General features: G+C 38.3%; 1 long non-coding RNA gene across 1 annotated transcript in view; it reads right to left on the bottom strand.

The window, feature by feature from the left end:
* Nucleotides 1-2608: 2608 nt before the first annotated feature.
* The window catches only part of LOC116444634, a 77295-nt gene continuing 60839 nt past the window's right edge, over nt 2609-19064 (bottom strand). The window contains exon 4 of the long non-coding RNA XR_004240417.1: nt 2609-3063. This is a non-coding gene — a long non-coding RNA (uncharacterized LOC116444634). The remainder of the gene's footprint in view (nt 3064-19064) is intronic.

Here is a 19064-nt window from a genome sequence, read left to right as displayed (position 1 = left end):
ATTTTCATTGGGAAAGGCTATTTTGGTTCCCAGGTGGATTTCCTTGAAAAAAGGAAAAAAAGATAGACCTTGATGAAGTCACATCCCTCAAGGCAAGAACTACTATGTCTAAATTACCTCTGAGAAGCAATAGTTCAAATTACACTAGACACCCTTCATTCCAATGCATCACTTTGACTGGGGTTTTTGTTTGTTTGTTTTTGTTAGTTTGGGTTTTTTCAGAAATCTTTTCTTTATTTCTGAACAGAACCTTGTTATATGTAATGTGATCCCATTATTTCTTGTCTATCGACCCTGGACACAGAGAGGTAGCTCTCTCCAGGGATGTCTTTATACCTAGAAAAGTTGCTATTGTGTCCTTTCTTCAATATTCTTTTCTTTAGGCTACAAGTCCCAATTCCTTCAATCTTTGCTCATAGGTTTTCAGACCCCTGATCACTCCTGACGTGCTCTTGTCACCTGGGGCTTAGGGCAGTCATGGAGAGCATGAGCCTTTGTTTTGCCAAAATCAGGTAGAATGAAAGCAAAAGTTTTAAGTGACAGCATTGCAAAGCAGTACCTCTGACCCAGGTTTTATAGGTAGTCTCATTAGTGAATGACTTTGAAAGTACACGGTGATGTTGCCCTAGTTTAAGTTCAGCATAGATGTCCAAATGTTTTAAGAGTTTTATTTTACATCACTTTATGTTCTGATAGGAAGCCATGAAATATGCATAACATTTTGATGTCTCTAACTTGCCTCTTCTTTAGCAATGCTTGCAGGGTACCAAAAAAATTCTCAGTCTGGGTTTGTTTAAAAAATAAATACAATTAACTCAAGGTTTTTAATGCATCCTGTTTGTAAATAAAAGAAAAAAGAAATCCATTTCTTCTGAGAAGATCTATGGTCTCCATGTCACGTTAAATAATTAACAGTTCTTACCCTGCCAGCAATTATTGGGAGACATTTTCTGGAGATGGCCTCCTGCCCTCAACAAACACACTGACTAATTTTGACAAATGTCATTGGTCTCAGAAAAATGCTTATTCCTGGTAGCACATTTAATGATCTGCAGAGCATGTCCCTTTCTAATACCTAGCAGTTATAAAAAAATACCTCCTACACCCTGCAATTAAAACAGTCTGAAAAATAATTAGTCACAGGGAAAGAATGTCAGACAGGAATAAGGGTTCCTAAGATCACAGCCATTTCAGTAATAATTGTTGAACAAACTAGAGAACTACTCAGAAAGCTGCTGAAAGACATAATTTCAATGCTAAGATTATTTTTAGGGAGAGTTTATGAGAAATATTCAAAATCAGTGGATTTCATAAAAATAAAATATGCTGTTTGGATATTTATCACAATTAAAAAAAAAAAGCAAACAAATATTGCTAAATTAGGGTTCCAGCCCTTTTCCAAAGTATCTCAGAATACTGTGAGAATCAGTTAGCTAATATGAATCTCATTATTATCATTCAATTTCACAGGCTATTTCAGCAACAACATTCCTGCATTCCTCCTAGGAGAAGATAGAAAGGAAGTATTTAGGAGAAAATAATCATCCATGGAACAACAATGTATTTCATTAGGAACAGAAATGATGTTGTGATCAGATCCTGTGACAGATTCTGGACACAAATTCAAGCCCTGAACCAAGCTCATGCCAGAGGCAGTGTCTATTCATTGCCTCTGTAAAGGGGAGCTGCTCATCAGAGCTGCCCAGAGTGGTGGTCTCATCCCTTCTTTGCACATCCCTGGCCACAGGCACTACCCAAACCGTGTTAACCCGTGGATCTGCTGGGCAGGGGCAGCTGTTTGGCTGCACTTTCATTCAGCAGTCAAGTTTTCTTTTTCCTGAGTCTCCCGTAGGTCATGTCTAACACTGACACTATAGTCCAGAGTTAGTTTCAGTGAGCTTTAGGGAAATTCTGCATGAAAGTGCAGCAAAGTTATCTCCAATAAGAATATATAACATATTCTATTTACAATGGGAATCAACCTTCTAGCAAGTCCATCTTTTATTACATACAGCTTCCTTTAACATTGGAGTCTTTGTTTGATGTAACGGGTTTTTCTGCGTCTTTTCAGTGTCTGATGTTTAAAATGGCATTCAACTTGTCTACCACACTAGCTTTTGGCTTAGAGTTCACAGATGATCATTGTTATTATAATCCTATTTTACTTTGACTAAGAGGGATTTCCCCATTTTCAGAAGTGTTTCATCTAATGGAAGGCAAGCAGCAGATGTTTCATACACATCCTCATTAGTCTCTCTGAAAGATTACTCTGTGGGTAGAAACATCCTCTGTTTTCAAAGTAATTGTAATATAGCAACTGTAATCTGGTGCACACATTATTCCAGGTTTTATATAATTGCCTTAGATAAGACTCAAGAAGAGAAACAGTGAGGTCTACAGGAATATTTTTGACATTAGGTATGTCACTTTTACTTCCTTTTTCCTTGCTGTTTCCATCTTACTTTATGGCACAAGTTCTTTGACACAGAGATTATCTTTCACATATGGTCATACAACAAGGTACAGGTGCCTTTGTGCAGTCAGGGCTTCTGTGCTCAGTGTAATAAAAATAAACAACAGTAACAAGAAATTAAGTACTGTAGGCCTTTATTCTGCTGTGGTAATAATGTGAACAAAAAGGAGTCTACGGGTGTCATCCAGGAGTACCTGAGCATCAAGCTGTGATTCATGAGAGGAGAGATTAAATTCAAGGCGTGAAGTCAGAGAAATTCCCACTGTAGTCACCACATACAGATAAGCAGTCTTTGACTTTATCCACTTCTGTTTGTCATAGAAAATTGAAGCAGAAGAGGACTGGGGAAACAATATCTAATGGCAGTAGTAGCATGAAACAAATTAACTATTCACAATTAGGAAATTTTCTGGCTTGTCTGAGCAGTTCATGCCAGTCTGAGATCCAGACTCCGAGTCCCTTTTGAATAACTCTCAGTCTGAAGACCATGGAAAGACAGAGCAGTGAAGATTTGCGCTGTGGAATATATTGTTACACTGCATCACTTACAGCAAGTACAGCCTTTCTCTTCTGTTTCCTTAATGGGCAACCTGTGTAAAAAAAATTAAATTAGAACCATAAATTAGAAATGGAGCTTTCAAATTAACTATTCAAAAATGTTCTACATATTGGGCTGTAAAATTTTCCTGTTCTGGGTATTGATACTAGGTCAAACACTTCAGTATTCATGAAAAGAGGACTTGAGAGGATCACAACCAACCAAATAAAATACATTTTCTCCCACTACTACTTCAGTTCCAATTATGAACTTGCCTGTATAATCACAGCCATACTGAGATGGTGGCTGTAAAGGCTGGCCTGGTGCAACCATACCTGTACAATCACACTTAGTGCAGCAACACTCTGCATTTCCCGTGTTTAGGCACTGCTTTTTTTGCCATTGTTACTGACAGATAGTACAAAAGCTGTCTGTTTCTTTGTGCAAAAAAATCTTCTCTTTCCAGGAGAACTGTTTTCTGTGACTCCTGAGGTTAGTTTAGAGTAGTTCTAATAAAGATCAAATTGATTCTGAGTTGTAATACATGTATAGTGTGGTTTTCCAGTAATATTTTCAGTATGTCAGGAAACCAGAATGTTCTTTCTGATTCATTCTAATTTGCTTTCTTCTAGAAAGAAAGCTGAATACATTTAGGCTGCAGAGTCAAAACCTATAAAAAATATAATCATTTGCAGAAATTATCTCTGTAAACCTGCATGTAAACAAGAACCAAATGCCCTTATCTTTGGTAGATGAAGGGAGATAAGTAGCTGCCATCAGCCTGGTGTGCAGGCTGCTTAAATGGGTAGAACACGTTCACAAGAGGGACTGGGCAGGCACACAATATATTACTGGCTGTGCAGGCTGTTAGTGCCTCTATATTTATCATTTACTAAATAAACTTGCATGGAAAGGGAAAAGGATGGAAAAATATTAATATGTCCACATTTAATTGCATATTATTTCTAAACAGCACTTGATGACCTGTCAATGTTATTTCTAATAGGTAGTTTTATGACCTATTATGAGTATGAGGATATTCCTTCTGCACGTTTTTTTACTAACGCTGCTTAATGGCCAGCCAAATATATTTTCTAGTGAGTTGTATGGATGGGAGTGAAAAATGTATATTAAAACAGTCCAAAATTTTATAATGAAAACAAAAAAAAATTTTACTGTGTAGTAGTATGAAAAAGTTAAAATTTGTCAAGAGATAATGTTAATTTCAGTGTAAATTTTAATGAAAAATCTTCCAGTCAAATTACTATCTGGATCTAGGACTCAGGATTTTTATTCTGCCCACTACACATTTAGAAATATCAGATCCCTGGTGTCTGACATCCTGAGATGGGATTTCATTTAGCCATTTTCTGCCCTTCTCCACCAGAGAGCCACACCATTACCTGTCTCATTCTGGGCCAGACACAACCAGCTGGCCATATCTTGGTGACAGAGTTTTCTTCCCTTGGGAAGATTTTCACATCCCAGAAGAGAACTGATCACCATTATGCCAGGGGTTTTTATCCTGTAACAGGGAAACTTCAAGCAACTTGAGTGGAAAGGTTAGTGCTAGAGCATTGTGTTAAATCCAAGAAATTTTATTTTTGGTCAAAATATCTAAAGATAACATTGTTTCTCGTCTGACCTCCATGTTCATCTTAGCCTGTGAGTCTTCAGCACAGAAATCTGGGATGAATTATCCTCTTGTGCCTGTATATTTTTTTTTTTTTTTTGTTAACAGCTGAAGTTTACTAAAAGGCTTTGACTTAAGGAGCAAAAGAGCATAATGTTAAGTCTACATACTAGAAATTTAATTTTGATGCTACTCAATACTTTGGAACAGTCTGTTACTCCTTTCTCAGCCAGGCAAAATCTATTTACTTGTGCATTTTCAGCAGTAACGTGTTTTGAAGGAAAGCTGCTATTGTTTGGTGCCTTATATCCTAACAAACCTTAACTCTTTTATATATGTTCCACACTGGACACTTACAGGTATTAGTTTCATTGCTAGTTCACCTAAGGTTTTTCAGCAACGTCTACAAATTATATAAAAAACTCCTATATGGATAAAGCTCAAAAGTTCAAAGCAATCAAGGCTGATGAAAAATATTTATTAGAGAACAATATTAAAGTAAAATAAATTTAAAAAAGCCCTTCCACTAAACCAAACCAAAACAAAAAGCCCCCACCATTCATCCATTTTAGTTTTCAGCACAAGAAATAACTGTGAGGAAAAGAACAGTCTAGGTATTAACATGCAGGTAAGATATGGAGCTTTCTGCATTGTCTGATTGTATCCACAGTCATTACAATGAGAAGTAACACTCTAAATTAAAATAGTCTAGGCCAGTGTGGACAGCCTCATATTTGCTGTACTCAGATAAAAATTTATAATAAAATAACTGGTATAAGGATGAATTCTGAGTGTGTTAAAGCTTCCTGATTGACAAGACAGATAGCCAAAAATGTCTAATAACAGGAGATATTCAGGCTTATCTTTGGACTTCGCAAAGTATAAAACGCAGATAACAGTTACAGACAGAAACCCTTTATCCCCCACCAAATAATTGTTGTTTGCCTTCTCACAATATTATCCAGGACTTGGACTGATGTCATGATGATTTTTTGCCTTTTCTTTTATACCCCTTTTTTACCTTTTTACAACTTCTGTATTCTCAGTGCTTTTTGCCTACATTCTTGTCTTGTTTGTCAAGCTAGGAGTCTAAACATTTTAGAAGCTTGTAGTTAGGGATCAGTGTGCCTCAGATCCCAAGGTCCTCTCCAGAACACATTTTGTAAACTAAGATAGAACCATCCAGGGGAAGGTTCCTTGGGGAGAGGGGCTCATTCGAGCCTCTCATTGGGGAATTTTTGATAGATATGCTAATTAGTAAGACCTATAATGAAATACCAGATCTTTTGGGGGTGTGCATTGCAGTGTGTATTTCAGTGCATTCGACCTGGACGTGTGCACCTAAGGATCCTTAAAATAAATACCAAGCTAAAATCCCTTTTCCCCTTCTAACCATGTTTGACTCTTGATTTGAAGACCAGGAAAAGGCATCATGACCACAAGCACTTAAATTTTTTAGGAAATTGAACCCTGGCTTCCTAAAAAATTTGAAGTGGAGAATTTTAAACTAGTACTTCAAAATTTTCATGATTTCACATTTCAGAGTAGGATTAAAGGTGACAAAATTCATGTAGAATTTAAGAAAAATTTGGAAATTAATTGTAATCCAAATGAGAAAGTTGGTGTCTTCCACTGCTGCATCTCAAAGCAGCTCATCAGCTCCAAGGCACTATAACGTATTGACTGACAAACTGAAGTTCTTCAGCTTGCTCATTCCCTAGGAAAAGAAAGGAGCTTGTTTTTTCTCCTAGCACATCAAATATTTAATCAGCCTCTGCAACACGATGCACTGTGGATTATATTGTCCCTCACAGTCTGCTGTTCTGCAGAAGGGCCATGGCTCTGGGTCACAGCAGGGGCTTACAGCAAGCCTCTGCCTCCCTTCCCATCCACTCACCTCCCTTTTCTTCCTTTCAACTGAAATCACAGACCCATTTTAGGTAACACCAAAGCTTGTGATGAATGCGGATGAGCCAATATCTTATTCTTTGTTTTAATGCTCTTAAAAAAAAAAATCAAATGAACCTTTTGATTTTTCTGGGGGAGAATACATCATTAATATCGTGGTGGTAAAATACACAATAAGCATATTTAGAGGTTCTCCACTCATAGTAGCATTTCAGATGTCCAATATTTCATCTCCTTTGGATAAACAAACATGTGGTAAAATAGAATACTTATATAATGAAATGTCATTTTTCATTCAGTATTACAGATGATAGAGAAAATGCCAAGTACAGAAATCTGTGTACTGAAAGCAACATTCATCTTCAAAAAATCAATATGCTAAGTAATAACAGCTAACCTGAAAGAAAATGTATTTGCAGAAGCTCAGCTATGCATGAAGAAAATGGATGTGACTAAAGAACAAATGCTCAGCAAGAAATAATAGAGCAATTTTTTATCTGCTTAAGATTTATCTACAGAAAATTTTAGCACTTTTTTCCCCAAATCATGTAAGTTATGCAAAATTCACACAAGATGTGTTTTACATCCCAGAGGATCTTCATTTTAGAAGCTCAAAAGTTCACTTTTCTGTTAAAAGAAGACTATAAGGATCCCATGAGGATATAAACAAAGAGAATCCCTCAAATTAGGTAGTACACCAAAATAAAAGAAAGAATGGTTAAAGCAGTCACATAGTCCATCTGCTGGAGTAGGCTAAGTTAAATAAGACCTCGTCCAGCAGTATATTATTCAGTATTCAGATTTTAACAGACAATAAAAAGAGGAGGCAAAGCCTTCACACTTTCAACTGTTAAAAACCCTTCATTCATATTTGCATCTAAAGTGAAACAGAATATGGTAGAATATTTTAAATAACATGAGTTAGGGTATTTACTCCAACAACCTTAGAAGAACTTCATTGCTCAAGGCAGTGCTCTGAACTAATGCTTGTGTGCAAGGGGAGACTGAATGCCTTGTAGTATTCACACAGTTATCAAAATCCCAGCAAACTGAAAAGAAAAACAACTCTTCACTCATGAAAAAGTCCAGAAGTAGATAACCCACTACTGTGGGTGAAGTTGGGTTCAAGGAAACTCCCATAATTAATTACAATACCAAAGCACTGAGCCAGAAGAATTATCCAAGACCTCCCGATATTGTTTTGCAGAATATATAAATTAATTCCTATTATAAGGACCTGACACTTAGCTGTATTTTGTCCATGGGGAAGACTGCATCATACAGCAGAGATGTCATACATGGAGAGACCTCAACTTACTGCTCCTATAATGAACTTGAATTCATGCAGATCTATATGTACCAGACTTAAACAATATGCTTAATTTGGCCATCCCAGTGGGTAAGTAAAATACAAAGCAGAGTGTGTATTTTATCTGTATGCTTAATTCCTAGCCTGACTTCACAGTTTGACTGTTAAAATGCTGGGGAAACATAGATGTTACCAAAACATGGACCAGTGCAAAGTCCTCAACACAATGAACATAATGGTTTTGTCATTATCTCAGACATTCATAGTGATGAAGATACAACCAAAAAACCAAAATCATGTTTGAGCCAAAACCAGTTTGAGGCATTATACCACAGTGGTATTTTGCAGTATCTGGCATCTGTTTAGAGCTCAGGGCAGCATGTATAAGTGTCTGGTGGAGTATTGAGACACTTTGTTGCAAAACATCTCACCTCAAAAAACACACAGCAGCCTCATTATAGAGGAGCTTTGAGATGAGTTATAGCTGAATCTAGTAAGAGATATAAACCATTATTATAATGTCTTTCCAATTTATTTACCGAATAACTGAATATCTTCACTTCTGGAGTAGGAGCCATGAACTATGGATCTCAAGGGCTGTTGCTATTACTTAAATGGTTTATAAAACGGGATACTTTTTTTGCTATCTTAAATTATTTACAGCTAACAAGCTCAGGAAGAAGTCCTTTCCCACATAGAACATAACTTCCCTGAAATGAGTAGACAATGCTTTTCTGATGAAAAGTTTGCATCCCACTATATGAATAACAACTCCGCTCCTAAATTGTTTTAATTACAAATCCATTCAAGAATGCCTCTCATTCTCTTCTAATGTAGTTCAGATTACAGAAAGTTAGAACATAAAAAAATATTTTCCTTCGCCCCCAAGACATTTTCAAAAGCAAGTTGTTCTTTTTTACTTCATTCCAATCATTGTGTTGTTCCTTCCATACAACAATGCATAACTCCCTTAAATAAAGGGGTTTTCTCTGTTGATATCCAAGATGAAAGCTGCTTTCTAGTTTCATTTTATGACAAATTATCCTTTCATCCCCAGCATGGGTTTCAGTGTCTATCCACATATGTGACCATGACTTCTCTATGCAAAGTCAGAAACCAATTTGGACACACAGTGCTGATATCTAAATGAGGTCCACGGAGAATTACCACATCTTAAGAGAAATCAACAATCAACATGCTTCAGAAATGCAGCCTAAGCACCATGTCGATGATGATTCTCTCTATGAAAATAACACTATTTGTAACCCTTGATGTAAGCAAGCTTGAAATTGGAGGCAGTCTTGAAAGAATAAATCCACAGTGCTGTAAATAGAAGTACTTCATTCTAGGAAATGGACTTTAATTAGAACATCACTGGTGTCAAATTTCTAATAAAATGTTTAAAGACAAATGGAGATAGCAGAACCTTGGGAGCTCTGCTAATGTAGAAACAGCTGTTAATTGCTGGGGATTTACATTTTTACATTAGCGCAAAGTCTGAGGCACAGAACTGATAAAGAGACACAAAGGCTTTGTATTCATCTAAGCTCTTTTCAGATTGCCAATAAAAGGCGTGTTCAGCTGGTGTGCAGCACCCACAAGCTCACAGAGCCCTCAGCAGAACCTCCTTTGCTGATGCAGCCTGTGGGAATTAACTCCCACCTATGCTCCCAGTCACGTTCTACTAGTACCTGCACAGATTACCATGGACTGGCTGCATTTAGAATAAACCCAGTTTTATTCAGTCTTTCCTAAGGAGGCTGAAAGACAGAGAATGATTGCCATTTTGATAGCTTCATTGCCTGCTTTCTTACATCTCTCCCACCATCACTGGAGCACAACATAACTATCCTCGGAAGCATAATATTCTGCTGAGCCCCACATGCATTTTCAATACGAAATTTGACAACAGATATCTTCAGTGAATGACCCAAATTTCGAAGGACCAGACCATTAAAAAAAAGGTGGTAAATTTAAAGCTACAGACATTAAGGCATGGAAAAACTTGGGGAAAATTAATCAAAGTTACTTTTGTCTCTCCTGAAGCTGTCAGGTGCAGTTGGCCAATGAAAGCAATATGGAAAACTCATCTAATAATCTGGACAAAAATGCAACAATCAAACCCCCAAAGAATTCCCCCATCAAAAAACCCAAAAAACAACAACAAAAAAAACCCAAAAAAACAAACAAACAAAAAAAAAAAAAGCAAGCCAAAAACTCCTCAGAAATACCAAACATGTTGTTTCTGACTACTCAAAATCAAAAAGTGATATTAAGAAGGATTAATTTTCATAAATTGCATAGTTTAAAGCTTGTATAATTTAAAACATCTCTACATATTTTCAAAGTTATTAAACAAAATCACAGACTTAGAAATAGTCATTTGGGAGCTGTGGAGTGGAAAGAATCCGATGAGAGAAAGAGGCAGACATAACACACACAAATTAAATCTATTCTTGCACCTCAATACAGGGAATGGCAGTGAAAAAACCCAGAGGGAAGCAGTGATATATATGTGGATATGTATTTGTGCAAATATATTTCAGCAGATAATCATAAAATCATAGAATATCCTGAGTTGGAAGGAACTAACAAGAATTATCAAAGTCTCACTCCAGGCCCTGCACAGGACCATCCCCAAGAGTCACACCATGTGCCTGAGAGCATTGTCCAAATGCTTCTTGAACTCTCTCAGGCTTGGTGCTTTGACCAGTTTCCTAGGGATACTGTTCCAGTGCCCAGCCACACTCTGGGTGAAGAACCTTTTTGTAATATCCAACCTAAACCTCCCCTGAAAAGCTTTAATGCCATTCCTTTGAGTCCTGTCAGTGGTCACAAGAGACAACAGATTGGCATCAGCTTCTCCACTTTACCTCATGAGGAAGCTGTAGATTGTGATGAGGTCTTCCCTCAATCTTGTCTTCAGGCTGAACAAGCTCCTTTCATGGCTTCACCATTTTTGTGGTCCTTCCTTGTATGGTCTCTAAGAGCTTTATGTTCTTACTTTGTGGCACCCAAGACTGCACTCAGTAGGTGCATAGGTGCATAAATGTCTCTAATTTCTGGGTAGGATACCAGGGCATTGGGGCAACGGTGTCAAGGGAAATGAGCTAATTGAAAAACTGACACAGCTCAGAGACTTAAGGGGGTGAGCTCAGAGAGGAGGATGTGGAGGCTATTCCTGAGCATCTCTGTGCTGTCATCACTCTCTGCAGACACACATTCACACCAGAGGCAGGTTCTCTTCACAAGCGTTTGTACACCTCTCTCGGCCATTTCACCCTGCTCCAGCAATCCTCAGGCTCCAGCTGTCACTTTTGCAGGGGAAATGCAGTGAATGACTGTGAGAAATAGAAATACAGTCTAAGAAGCAGACTAGTAGTGGTGTAATTGGCCTTAGGCTGGCTCTGTTTAGGAGGAGATCCATAGAGATACTGAGGACTTGAATATACAAAGTTCTGAGCAACTGAATTCTGTCTGCCCCTGTTTGGGGTTGGGTTGAAACAGGTCATTGAAGTCTTGGACTATGTCTCAGTGGTACCACAGGGAGGTTCATCCTGCATATCACCCACCACCCTACACCTCCTTACTCATTAAGGACAGTAATAACACCAGGGGTCTAAGCACTGGATTTGTACCTGCTGAAAAAAACAACCAACACAACAAACAAAACCGCAAACAATTCCTGGTTTTCATACAGTCATTGATAGTAATTGTTTTACAAAACATTCAGGATGTTTACATTTACAGAGAGGAAAACTGAAGTGCTGCTAGAGGAGGAGTGACTGTGTAAGCCACATTTTTCTTTTGCCAGAACTGCATGAGGAGAACATTTTTATATGAGGAAGATACAGTGGGGCTGGAGGTTTTCTTATCAGATGAGGTGATTTTTCACTTTTGTTGGCTAGGGAAGATCTGCTGTTCTAAATAGCAAAGCATTCACTACTGTGTTAAAACATCTGTAAGGGACTAATAGTTGCAAAGCATCTTCAGTTAATCCAGGAAAGGACTATATATAATATATAATCATATAGCAAAAGGCTGTAGTACCAAGCTGAATGTGCTTGAGAGTGTCCAGACACTCCACTCTGTTCTAAATAACAATCAAACATTTTTAACAAGTTCCACTAATTCAGAATTAAATAATTAAAATTTACACATTAAAGTGCAAGAAACACTTTTGAGATGAAGTTCATTTTATTAAGCTATTTTAAATACTAAAGTTTATTACAACATAGAATTTGTGCTCCTTTTGTTGAATTTCTGGCACTAAATGCTTGGTAATTTGAGTATCTAAATGATCTGGAAGGGGATAAGTGGAGTTATATATATTTTTAAGCAATCAGTTATGTCACACATCTATGGGATGGATTTGGCATTATCTCAGGCCTAACATAAAGAGACTCATTTAGGGATTCTGTCCCAGAAGAAGCCAGGACTAAACTGGGGTTCATTGAGTTGTACTTCCATCTCTGGCAGTGCTTGTTGCAGGGGCACAGGGAATGGGGGCAGCTTTAGCCCTGATGCACAGTTCCTGAGTTATTCCTGCCTGACATCTGTGCCCACAGGAATCCTTTCCCACCATCTGTTCCATGTAAGGGTTGGCCGCTATTGCCCCAGGAACATAACCCTTGATGTAGATGGCCTAGCCAGGGAAGCAAAATCTTTGCAGTTAGTCACATGATTCAGCAAGGGCAGAGGAGTTGTTTTAATCCTTAAAATCATTAAAAATAAATTGGAATCACTTTCAAATCATATATAAATACAGACCATGTTCTTGTTATCATACATTATCTGCAAAGTCAATACTTGAGCAAAACTGTAAGGACATATTTTCATGCAACCTTTTATTAAGTAAATGAGAAAGAGCTTTCTTGTTCTGAGTATTCTTCGCTGAATGTATTATTAGGTATTACATAAATACTGAGATTAACCCCTCTGTACTTTGTTTATACAGTATTAAAACCTACTGCATTGACAGATACGGTGATCGTGCTGTAATGGACTGGAAAGATAAAAGCCAATTCAACTATGTTTGCTATGCAAGAGCAGTCAACAGTCAAGTTAATAACTTTTTTTACAATAAACCTTTTTAGGTGTGAACTAAATGTAGGGAGAGCAGGATGGTTCTTCTTTTCTATGCAGGTTACTGTTTGATAAGAAAACATTTACAGATTTAATGGTTACTGAGAAAGAAGTAACCTAAATACCAAAATCTGGGGTTCTAAAAGAGCTCAATCACTTAAGAGAGATTTTCTGCATTAAGGACTGCAGGATTTGGTTCTGTGCTTTTAAATGAACACACTAATAAATAGTTTTGAAGACGCAAAGCCAAGAAAATAGTAAATAAAGGTCTTTGAAGGATTGATTAACTGTAGAAAAATTCAGCTAATCACTGCTTATGGAAGGGTGACCTTCAACATAAATAGAGCTATTTTGTCAAACCAAAGTTGATTTGATGGAAACAGAACTAACAGGGAATAAAATCACAAATTGTCTGCAGTCAAAATGCTTTGTGCAAGGTTATAAAAACATTCAGTACATCTATCAGTGGTAGGGCACTCACATATTTTAGGTCTATGATTGTGAAGAGTGTGATATAATAGACTCATAAAGGCTGAGGCCAAAAGGACCCTTAGATCATTTATCTGACCAACATCATAAGACTTCAGATCTTCCCTATGCACTAGCACACTGAGGCCAACAGATCCTCTGGGCTAGACCATGGCTTTGATATAAACTCTAGAAAATGCATATTCTTGCATGTTCTGTGGAATGAGGTTATAGATGCAGAAAATGATCAAGCCACCTGCATTGCCATGTGGGTTGTGGGCCACTGCAAGGCAGTGGTTTGGCTCTTCCCTGTACTGAGGAGGCAGGATGTGAAGGCCATCTACCCTCCCCTCTACCCAAGAGCCCAGCTAACTTTACTGCTAAACAGGAGCTTGGGATACGTGGTGGTTAATCCTGAAGAGTGGAGAGAACCCCTTGCAGCCTCAGCTATGGACCTTATCCATGAGAAAGAGAAATTCTTGGCCTAGCTTCATCACTTCTCTTCAGATTTTTCCTCAGTCTTTCTCCGTTCTGTAACAGGAATGAAACCTTCAGTCCCTGCCGTGGGGGAGAGGGATAAGTGAAATTCTGTTGACCTGTACTGAAGAGAAGCTTTGGGAGGGCCCCAGGGTCTGACTAGCCTGTGCATGGAGAACTGCCTGGTGCATTGAGAAAAGAAGGGATGGTGCAATCCAAATTCAAAGAGAAGTTCATGGGCAATCTAAAATTACTACAGGGCCTGGGGCAATTTGTAGAGGGATCAGGAGCACAAGTAGTGATTTCTTGATTATTTTGATAGCAAAAAATTATATTGACAGGAATAGGCAGATCCATCAGGTCAATGCATGGCTCTGAAGTTGGTGCCAGCAGAAAAAAATGCTTTGTCAGCCATGGGAGGATCTACTCAATACCTGGTCTACTGACACCTGACAGGATGCACTGACTCAGAGGGGCAAAAAGGTTCTAGTGGAGGAGATAGCAGGAGTTGTTTACAGAGCTTTAAACTGGCTTGGAAGCGGGGAAGGCCAAACCCAGGCTCACCAGTGATGAGGGATGGGATGGTGTGACAAAACTGGAGGAAATGAACCTTAACTGGATCCCTCAGTCAGCTTCAGCGGTGTTGACTACAATGTACCACTCCTGAAATATTTCTACATTAATGCACTCAGCATGAGGAACAAATGCAGCAAGCTCAAAGCTTTGTCCTAGTCCCAGAGATGTGACATCATTGGCATAAGTGAAACCTGGTGGGATGAGCCCTGTGACTGGAGTGCCCTGTTGGATGGTTACAGGCTCTTCAGGAGGGACAGGCAGGGCAGAAGAGGCAGAAGGGTGGCACTGTGTGTAATAGAAGGGTTAGAACATACAGAGGCCACAGTTGGCAATGGCACAGTTGAGAGTCTTTGGGTAAGGATCAAGGGGCAAACAAATAATGCAAATTTCGTCATGGGAGTCTACTACAGACCTCCCAGCCAGGACGATGATGCCAATGAATTATTCTTTGAGGAACTAAGGGATGCTTCCAAGCCAGCTGCCCTTGTCCTTCTGGGCAAATTCAACTTCACAGAAATAACTGGAAACATCACAGAGGTGTTGCAATCCAGGACAGAAGATTACTAAAACACCTGGATGACAACTTTATGGAACAGGTTGTAAGGGACACAACTCAGAAAGATGCCCTCCTTGATCTACTGCTTATCAACAGAGAGGACCTTGTGAGTGGAGACTGGTGGCCGTCTTGGCCACAATGACCACAAAGTGATCAAGTTTAAAATCTGTTGACAGAAGGAAAAGTGCCAGCAAAACCTCAGCTCTGGACATGAGGAGAGCTGATTTCAGGCTGCTCAGGGACTTAGTAAAGAAGGACGATTGGGAAAAGTGTTTTTGCAGGTGCTGGGGTGCTTCAACCATATGAAGCTCAACAGGGAAAAGTGCCGGATTCTGCACCTGGGATGGGGCAGCCCTGGATATAGGGACAGACTGGGGAATGAGATGCTGGAAAGCAGTGCCACGGTAAGGGACTTGGGGGTCCTGGTCAGCAGAAAGTTGAATATGAGTCAGCAGTGCCCTGGCAGCCCAGGAGTTGGACTTGATGATCCTTGTGGGCCCCTTCCAACTCAGCATACTCTGTGATTCTGCAAATACTAGAGCCTCTTCTGAACAGGGATCAGTACCTTACAGCTAATCACTTGGCACTACAGCTGCCTTTCCTTATAAAGACTGTTGGAGATGCTTGAAGTCTGCAGTCTTCAATTCAGCCATCAGACAACCTGCTTGCACAGTGGTTTTATTCTAGCTGCCTTTTTTTCCCAGGGTGATTCCTTTTGATTGATTGTTTGTTTTTTTTTATTGGCAAATGCCTGAATGGTCTCGTACACTACTTAAAGGGAAGGTGCTTGTTGTTAGCAATTTAACTGTAAAGCTGATGAAGCATAAAGAACACAAAGCCAGTTGAGAAAAAAAGGAGACAGCTGAAAAGGAAACACAGTATATAGGCCACAACCCCTGTATGTTTTGAGTTGCAAATGAATTAATCTATCAGTAGTTAAGACCAATTTTCTTCCTTTCCCTACTTCAAAAGGAAGAAGAATGAGAGATGTTTATATCACTTAAACTTAGACTTTACTGAGGTTTGGATCAAACTTTAGTGAGCTAGGAACGTGAAAGTGATGAGTAGGAGGAACCTGATTGCAATAGCCAGACTAGAGGATACAGTTCCCTATGGTGAGGAAAACAGCAGAGAAAAAAAAAATGTTTCTTAGTTGTGACTTGAGTAAAGACCACCTCAAATGATAATATACCAAGGCTTCCACATGCATTATCACAAAAAGGAGGAAAACATTAGGAAATCCTGTTTGGAATGGGTAATAAATGTCTTACTGGATACCAGAGCATGAGCATACTAAAGCATGTTTATCCAAGTGTTCAAGAAATCTGATCATAAAGTGGATTATTAAACATTAAGACTCAAAATAGAAATGAGACACTGTTAGATCCGCTGGAAAGTAAAGAGGAACTACTCATGCCCAACTGGGAGGGTGGAATTTCTATAATTTTTGTATCTTTGAATGTAGTGAGAGGCATTATCCTGTAGTGGGAAGAAGAAAACTAACACAGTGACAACCCAAAACCTACAACCTGTTGACTCATTATTGCAAAGTACCAGTTATTTTTGCCCCACAAATTAAAGTATTAGAGGTGACAGGATATGGGAAAAGACAAAGAAAGTTTAATAGTTTTGACTGGAGAAAAGAAAGAAATGGAGCAAGTAGTTATGGAAATAACAGTTCTTTTGGATAAATAAAGACCTTTTAAGTCAAAATCTGAAATATGGTCTTTCTATACAGAGTTTTTACCAACTCATAATCAAATCTGTCAGTATGGTGAGTATTGCTGAAATAATTTCTACCTTTAAATGAGTACTCTACCAAATTTCTATATTCATTCAGAAGTTCTTTTTTTGACATATTCTCCCATTTATCACTGTTACATGTTGTTCCCTATGAAGCACCCAGAGATACAAATTTCCTTAATGCTTTTTTTCTTTCCTGGCAACTCCATGGTTGTAACACAGAATTGGCTTATTCAACCCAAATATTACCTATTTATCTGAAACAGATAAAAATGCAATTCATTCAGCTGCTTGTGCTCCCTGAGAGACTTACTTTACATATCAAGCAAGTGCATGTCATAGCCAAATTGTGGAGTAAGTGGACATCTTGTAAATGGGAGCTTGTAAGGCTTTTCATTTAATTTTCCTTTGACATTTCAAAGGAAATGGGGCAGATCTCCTCAAATTAATGGAAGGGCAGAGAAACCTTTACAAAGAATATTGTTAGCCCTGTGAACGATAAGTGTTACTTTTCATACCCAGTGAGCAGGAAATTTTTATGTCTCAAAATGGGAGAAAAAAAAAAAGCAGTAATTAGACTCTTTAATGGTGAAATACAGGTATATGAATAGTTTGAGAGAATTGTATGTCCACAAGGTCAGTTCAACATTCCTACCAATTTAGACCTGAGATTGTTTCCATTATGCACATCTAATACTGCCTTTCCAGACTCTCCTGAGTTGTAAATAAAGTGACACTTTTATGTCAGTAATTGGGTGGTATTGAGTTATTGAGAAGTGGGCTCAAGGGGCATGATAATGTTAATGAAAGCTCTTGCACAATACATGTACTTGAAAGGAGTACAGAGGTATAACTTGTCTAGGATGGCCTATTTTGGTAGTCGGTAGGAAGATTAATATGATGGTGTCAAACAGAGATAATTGATACCAATTTTATGTATTTAAGTTTCTATCAAGGAAGTGCACTGAAATCCATCATTCCATTTACAGTGACAAGTTGGTGTAATAGCAGCAGAATTTTTAGGTTTAATTCTTTCATAACTTGTGATAAGTTGTTATTCTGAATTACCAAGATTATGAACTGGCAGATTTAAAGATCACACATGGGGCCCAGTAATGCATTCCATATGAAAAAAGTATTAAAAGAGATGGGAAAATATTTCCTAAGAACTGAGATGCCAGGAGGCACTGAAACTATATAAAAGCTTTTCAGGTGTAAGGCCACCACATAACTCTCTTCTTTCTGATAGGTTTCACTGTTCAGGTAGTCATCCAGCACCACTTTGTATTTTTTTTTTGCACCTTCTGCAGCAGTATCAAAGCTTTCATCAGCACCCCCCATATACCCAGTAAATCCTCACTGTCCCCAGTGTGTCACCAAGAACTTGGGGCATTTGGCCAAACAAGCGCTGTGTGCTGAATTGCTGCGTACACAATCAGCATAACAGCTTGAAGTTATCAGTTGGATGAGTAGCACATTCTTCATGTGCACAGATAATCCATCTCTTCCAAGGAACATCATCTTCTTGGGAAAGCTGGAGGTCCATTGAAGGACTCTAAAAAGGCTTGTGCACAGACAACGATCATGGAAAGGGAAAACCTAGTGAAAAGGGCACTACCTTGATCACAGGCAGAAGCAGCTGGGATCACCGATGCTTCCTTATAGTCCGTCATGGTGCCACAACCCTATAACCTCTTGTCCTGAGGGTTACTGATGTAGAACTGTTACTGTGTGCTAAGGACTGTCCTGAGCCTGTCTCACCAATATAAAGGTATTACATTCTTCAGTAGCTGATTTGTTAGGTGTGCAATAAAGTTCCAACAACATTTCTTCTTCCTTCAGATGTGTGTCAGTAGAACATTTAATTTCCATTCAGATTGAGAGAAAGCACTGCATTATCATTTTAGTTACAGCTTTCTTACAGTTCGTTTAGCCACAACCAGCTTCGTACATACATGAAAATTTAAAAAATAAGCAAACATTTAATATAAACACAAAATACCCTGCCTTCCTGCAGATGGATGTTTAAATAAATACTTTGGCAGTTGTTTAGTTTTTCAGCATTTTTATTTTCTTTTCCATACTGCTGCACAAAAAAAGGTATATAAATAAATCACCAATCTCCATATGGTTTCAATATTTAATTGACTGGAAATTTATTAAAAGATTTTACAAAAACATTTTCTAAATTAAAGCATATATATGTCACTGTTGCAAATTTAATGTTTTGTTTGCTTATAAATGAAACTGAGTATGCTACATGGCAATTTCAACTTTGCAATGATTTGCGTCTGTTTT

The sequence above is a fragment of the Corvus moneduloides genome, chromosome 5 (assembly GCF_009650955.1).
Source record: "Corvus moneduloides isolate bCorMon1 chromosome 5, bCorMon1.pri, whole genome shotgun sequence".
NCBI classification, from domain to species: Eukaryota; Metazoa; Chordata; class Aves; order Passeriformes; family Corvidae; genus Corvus; species Corvus moneduloides.
Note: the sequence above shows the minus strand (reverse complement) of the source record. Positions and strands in the feature narration are given on the sequence as shown.